This window comes from Rosa rugosa, chromosome 1 (genome assembly GCF_958449725.1).
Source record: "Rosa rugosa chromosome 1, drRosRugo1.1, whole genome shotgun sequence".
NCBI lineage: Eukaryota > Viridiplantae > Streptophyta > Magnoliopsida > Rosales > Rosaceae > Rosa > Rosa rugosa.
In genome coordinates this window covers 17806303-17812290 of record NC_084820.1, presented here as the reverse complement: position 1 = coordinate 17812290, position 5988 = coordinate 17806303, and the positions used below count along the sequence as shown (strand labels likewise).

Sequence of the window (5988 nt, the reverse complement as noted above, 5' to 3'; positions counted from 1 at the left end):
TTCTTTTTGTTAGAGCAACTCCAACAACTTTCCTATAATTTCTGTATTATAGGGAACCAAAAATCAAAATCTTCATACACTATGCCAAAAAACGAATCAGACAACACATTTCCAACAACAGCAAAATTTTTAACTGTCGTCTGATATAATCAGACGACAGCAAGAATTATTCTGTTATCTAAATTTTTGATTCAGTCAACAGTTATTACATTGCTGTTGTGCAATTGTTATTCAGACAATGGTTATATTTTGATGTTGTCTGAGTGAGTTATTTCAGACAACAGTTATTACATTGACTGTTGTGCAATTACTATTCAGACAATTGTGGTATTTTGATGTTGTATGACCGATCTAATTCAGACAACAGTTGTTTTTTGCTACTTTATTATGTTGTGTAACTCTCTTTCAGACAATGGCTTCAGACAACAGTTATCTATTGATACTTTACTGTTGTGCAATTACTATTTAGACAATGGTTGAGTTTTGATGTTGTCTGATTGATTTTATTCAGACAACAATTATTTATTGCTACTTTATTCTGTTGTGTAACTCTTCTTCAGATAATGACTTCTGACAACAGTTATTTATTGATGCTTTAATCTGTTGTGGAACTCTTCTTCAGACAATGGCTATGAATTTATGTTGTCTGAGTTCCACATTTAGTCATAACTCAATTTTTTGACTCCCTCCATTCCTTTGCCCGCCTATTTTTTGGCCAAAACTTAAATTTCCCCCTTTTCACAAAACTCCTCGTTTAAAGAAATAAAGGGTTCAGATTCCACCTCTTTCTTCTCTCAGAGGCGCATTCCGCACTTCTCTCTTCTATCTTTACTTCTTTCTTTCCAAGCTCCACTCCCGCAATTCCAAAACCCAATTTTCTCCTCAGTCCCAGACCCTCTACCAGATGATGTCCGACAAGCAACATTGGGATTCCAAATTCTCCAATCGGAATCTCCACTAGAAAGTCCACAAGCTCCTCGAATCGGCGCCGTTTCGGAATCCCAGTTAGGGAGGGCTAGTTTCTGGTGATGTAAAGCTCACGGTGGTGGCCAAGGACGGGTTTTGTTAACTGGTATTTCTCTCCTCGAATTTTCATGTTTTTGAAATCGATTGGGTTTTGGGTTTGATTGATTTTCGGTTAAATGGATTTGGGGATTTCATAGAACTCGATTTGGGGTGTTAGCTAGGGTTTGCTGTTAATTTCGATTTGGAAGTTACTGTTCTTGGCGATTTTCTATTTAGTTATAGTTGTTTCTGTTCAAGTCCTTATTATGGGTTAGAAGAGCTGATTGGTTGATTTATTATGCTTATTTTGATTCATTTTTGTTTTGGGTTGTGTTGATGTTGGTGGTAGCTCCGTTGCAGGGCAACTTCCATCTCCAGAAGAGTCGCTGCTCTGCTTGTGCATACCCAGCTGTCCGCACCAGGAAATGTATGAAACCCTTCTCCCTCTGCTTTTGGTTCATGATTTTGTTCTTGTATATGGAATTTTGGTTGAGAAATTTGAGTACCCAGAAAAGGATTTTTGATTTTGATGAAGGTTTTGTAGTAAACTCATTGCCTTTAGAATTGTTGTGGTTTTGGGTTTTTGATTGATGTTTGGTGTTTAAAACAGTCAATTGGAGTGTGAAGGCCATCAGGAGGAAGACCACCGGGACTGGAAGGATGTGGTATCTGTGGAATGTCCCACGCAGGTTTAAGAGCGGTTTCAGGGAAGGTGCTGATCCTTTTAGTTTTATACTCCTTGATGTATAGTTGTGAGCTAATCGGTGTATACGTTGGTTTTATTTTTGAGAGATTAATTGGTTTGTTTGAACAGGTTGGATTTAGTGATCTGTGACTTTGGATCTGGTTGGAAAGCCACTGATTGCATAGTGAGATTACATCCTCTTTAGATTAGGATGTATTAGGTTCCTACCACATTGTTATTGGAGAAGGCTTACTCAAGGAATTTTTGCCTTCACAGCCTTGTGCTTTCAAAGTATAATCCCAACACATGCTCAAGTGATTTTGTTTCTTTCTCATGAAGTCTCCTGCATCATAATTGATTTGCTGCAGCCTTGGAATGATGCTTTTGATAATATAACACACTTTTGATAAAAAGTGTGCCATTTTGTCTTGTGCACTTGATTAAAGCTTCAAACTTATTCTTTTGCAATTCCATCGCCACCACTTTCTTTTTGTTTTACACCATGACATGTTGCACCCAAGAATGCATAGCTGTCAGATTTTTGGGATAAATTTTAGACTGCCTCTTTGATTGTTGTGGTCTTCAGCAAATATAAAATTAAGGGCTAAATACAAATTACTACCCTGTGGTTTAGGTCCAAAATCAATTCAGTCCCTGAACTTCCAATTTCATCAAAAACACCCCTGCACTTTCAATTTTGATCTAATAGGTCCAGTTTGTTAGTTTTCCGACAATTGAGTTATTTAACTTGTTAATGTGGCTCATATATGGCCTATGTTTTATGATGTGGTGTCGAGGTGGTCTGCATAGTCAATTTAGGAGTGAGTCATACTATTAAAAATAAATAGTTTTTCAACAAATAATCTAACTATAACTTGAATCCATAACAAAATATTAACGAATTGGACCTATTAGATCAAAATTGAAAGTGCAGGGGTGTTTTTGATGAAATTAGAAGTCCAGGGACTGAATTGATTTTGGACCTAAACCACAGGGTACTAACTAGTATTTAGCCCTAAAATTAATCCCCTGCACTCTATTTGTATTGAAACTGATTGCAAGGAGCAGCTTCTTTTCTTATTTGTTCTTCAGTAGCAGTAGTAACTTGTGGCTGGATTTTCTTTGTGAGTTCGGAACAATGACAGATGATTGCAGACTCAACATAGCTTGTATTAATTTTAACAGAAATGTTTGCTGTGCAGGTACAAGCAAGAGCAGTGATTGTAAGCACAGTAGTATCAAATTGGCCTCGAAGCTTTATTTTCATGTGTGCAGAAGATCATCTTTTGAGTCTCATAAGCCTTGAGTTGGAGTGAGTCTTTTGAATATTTTAAGATGGTATGACAACCACTTAAATTTGATACAGTAAAGCACTTCACTCAAAACACTCTTGCAGAAAGCACTTCTATTAATAGGCAGAAGGTTCTTTCATGTTTTTATTTCAATTTTCTTTCCACATTTTCTTGCTTTTAAGTCAAACTAATATTACTTGTGAATTTAACATTGCAGAAATCTGACTATGAATTCATCATGGTGAAAAAAAAGAAATGGATGGTCTAGTCTTTGAAGTCTGAGGCTGATGATCAGTTCTTCCAAGGCCGTATTTGTTAGTTGCGAATCTTCATAACAAGCTTGGAGAAGCAAATCAAGAGTATTGTGTGCAAGATGATTGATAAAATGGTTCAATAAGGTTTTGTAGAAGCCAACTGCAATTGAAGACTAGGTTATTGCACTATTGAGCTGTGATGATGAGATTGTGAATGTTTTGGATGTTTAATCAATGAATGTATGTTTTGGATGTGTTGTCATTTTGTTAGGTGCCATATATGCAGAATGTATGCCTAAAGACTCCCAGACCATTCGACCATTCTATTCCAACCAAACTATTGTCTAACAAATGAACATCATAAAATGGAATGCAAAAACTGTTGTATGAACCACCTAATTACAATACTTTTCAAACATATTCAATTGCCCAATTAGAAAACACACAACAACAAAATAGCGTATTTTGTTGTATCAAATATAAACAGACAATGGTTTTCTCAATTTTCTGTTGTCTTACTTAAACAAACTCAACATAATTAAGTTAAATCCTGATATAGAAGATTGATAGAGACAATAGTTTATGCACAACGCTTGTTGTCTGACTTCTCTTCACAAGTTGCTTTCCGTTAGGTTCATGTTGACAGACTTTGCTTTGGACAACATATATGACATCAAGTTCAGTTGTTCTTTCTGGTGTTCAGACAACAGACATTTACATGCCTGCTCTCGTACAAAAGCAAATCAGACGACAGATTTCTGATGTTGTCTGATTCTCCTATCAGACGGCATGAGTATTAACAACAGCAATTTGGCCTATCAGACGACAGTGAAAAACTGTCGTCTGATTCATTTTTTGGCATAGTGATAATGTTTCTAATCCCACTCCAACAAATACCCTATTTTACAATCTCCATAATTTTTCCTTATAATTTTAGCGATTGCTGTAAATATATGAAATTTTATTTTTTCTTCATCACTATCGTTAAAATGGGATAGGTATAGTGAATCTATTTGGAGCAAAAAGACACATTTTTCTTTAAAATAGAGGAAAATTAAAACATGAAAAAGTTGTTGGAGTTGCTCAGCTTTTAATATTTGTAGTTTTAGCTGATATCACCCTAATTTGAACACACCAAATACCAAACAACCACATCTCAATTTTTGGCCCCACGCGTCAAAAGAAAATTGATCCATTTTAATAATTTACACAAGCCTACAAACACATGTTCTGCATGTATAAAAAAATTTTCTCAGATAAAAAAATAGTAAAAGTTATGAAGTTATATGATAGTAGATAGTTATTTGAATGATTCACTTCATGCAGATAACTGCAGATAATGAGTAACTCTGCATAGGAGTGGATTGTATGTGATTTTCTATTTTTCTATTTTTATCTAATTTTTTTTTGTTTCTATACTTTCACGATTATGTCCTTAGAAAATAAAAGTTGTTTTTTTTTTTAAAAAAAAATTTAAGGTTTTTCTGGTACATTTTTTTAAGTTTTGGCTAACATATCATTTTCTCTTAATAATAGACTATTGTTTTTAAAAATAGCTAGGCTCTAGTCGGGCGGTGGCCAGGTGCCTAGGAGGTTTTTGTTTTTCTAATTTTCAATTCATTTATATAGCAATATAGCATATAAAAATAAAAATAAAAATATATAAAGACTTATTGTAATATATAAATAAGAATAAATTAAAATAAGTGTAATTTAATCAAAATGGGAGTACTGATCAAGGACTGAAAAATCAAAAAAATGGGAAAATTTCATTTTTTTTTGAAGGCTCGATATATCCGTACAATAGATTCACGAAATTTTGGGAAATTTCCCGAAATATCGGGATAGATTCGAAATATCCTCGAGAGTAGAGAAATTTCCGGAACATTCCAACTCCTACCGTCAATTCTCACATGCAAAGTCAATTTTGGTGGGCCCAACACGTGGTGGATGAATGGTTGGCTTGAAATTCAATCCAAAAAACCAACAACACAACACCAAGGATCGAACCTTGGTCATCCCCTTGCTATTGAGAGCCTTGGCCAACTCTGCTGCACATACCTATTTGTACTAAACACAACATTCTAATATATATACATTTGCCTACGAATCTGAAAACTTAGGTACAAGTCCAATCAATAATAAACTTAGAATGCTCAATTACCATATTAAATTATTGGGGAAATTACTGGTCACTCCCTTAACTTTTGGGGCGTCGACAGTTCAGTCCCTGTCATTCCAATTTTAACAGATTACTCATTGCACTTTCAAATTTCGCCCAATTTGGTCTAAAGTGACTACTTTACCCCTCACCTTTTTTTTTTTTTTTTTTTAATTCTTCAATCTCTTTTCTTTATTACTTTTTCTGCTTCTCTCTCTCTCTCTCTCTCCCCCCTCTCCTATAAACAAAGAGAGTAGCCAATTTGGGACCAGTTCAGTCGCAAGACCAAAACTGACCATAACCACCACCACCAAGCTCTCTCTCTTTCTGCTGCAATCTTTTCTTCCTCTTGTTCCTTTACCCAAACACCTAGCTCATCAAAAGCCTTTTCTTCTCTTTTTCAGGCCACCATAATACCACCCATTCCTTCTCTTCCCTAAATTCCTTCGGCGATTAGATTGCGAAAATCTCAGGAAACCCAAAAACCAGAGTCTCCTCGCCGATGGTTCAGTGATCCGGGAAGTCCACGCGGATAGCCTTGATCCCCGTTGCCGCGAGGATATCGGCGCACAACGTTAAGGGGGGTGATAG

General features: G+C 35.6%; 1 long non-coding RNA gene across 3 annotated transcripts; it reads left to right on the top strand.

Moving 5' to 3' along the window:
* Window positions 1-617: 617 nt before the first annotated feature.
* LOC133727448 (uncharacterized) lies at window positions 618-3488 on the top strand. Of its 3 annotated transcripts, none has more exons than XR_009855187.1 (5): window positions 618-1072; window positions 1366-1432; window positions 1616-1717; window positions 2893-3002; window positions 3200-3488. It is a non-coding gene; the product is annotated as an uncharacterized LOC133727448 (long non-coding RNA). The 3 variants fall into 3 exon arrangements; XR_009855186.1 differs by having other exon boundaries at window positions 1355-1432; XR_009855185.1 differs by lacking the exon at window positions 618-1072 and having other exon boundaries at window positions 1157-1432.
* The last annotated feature ends 2500 nt before the right edge of the window (window positions 3489-5988 follow it).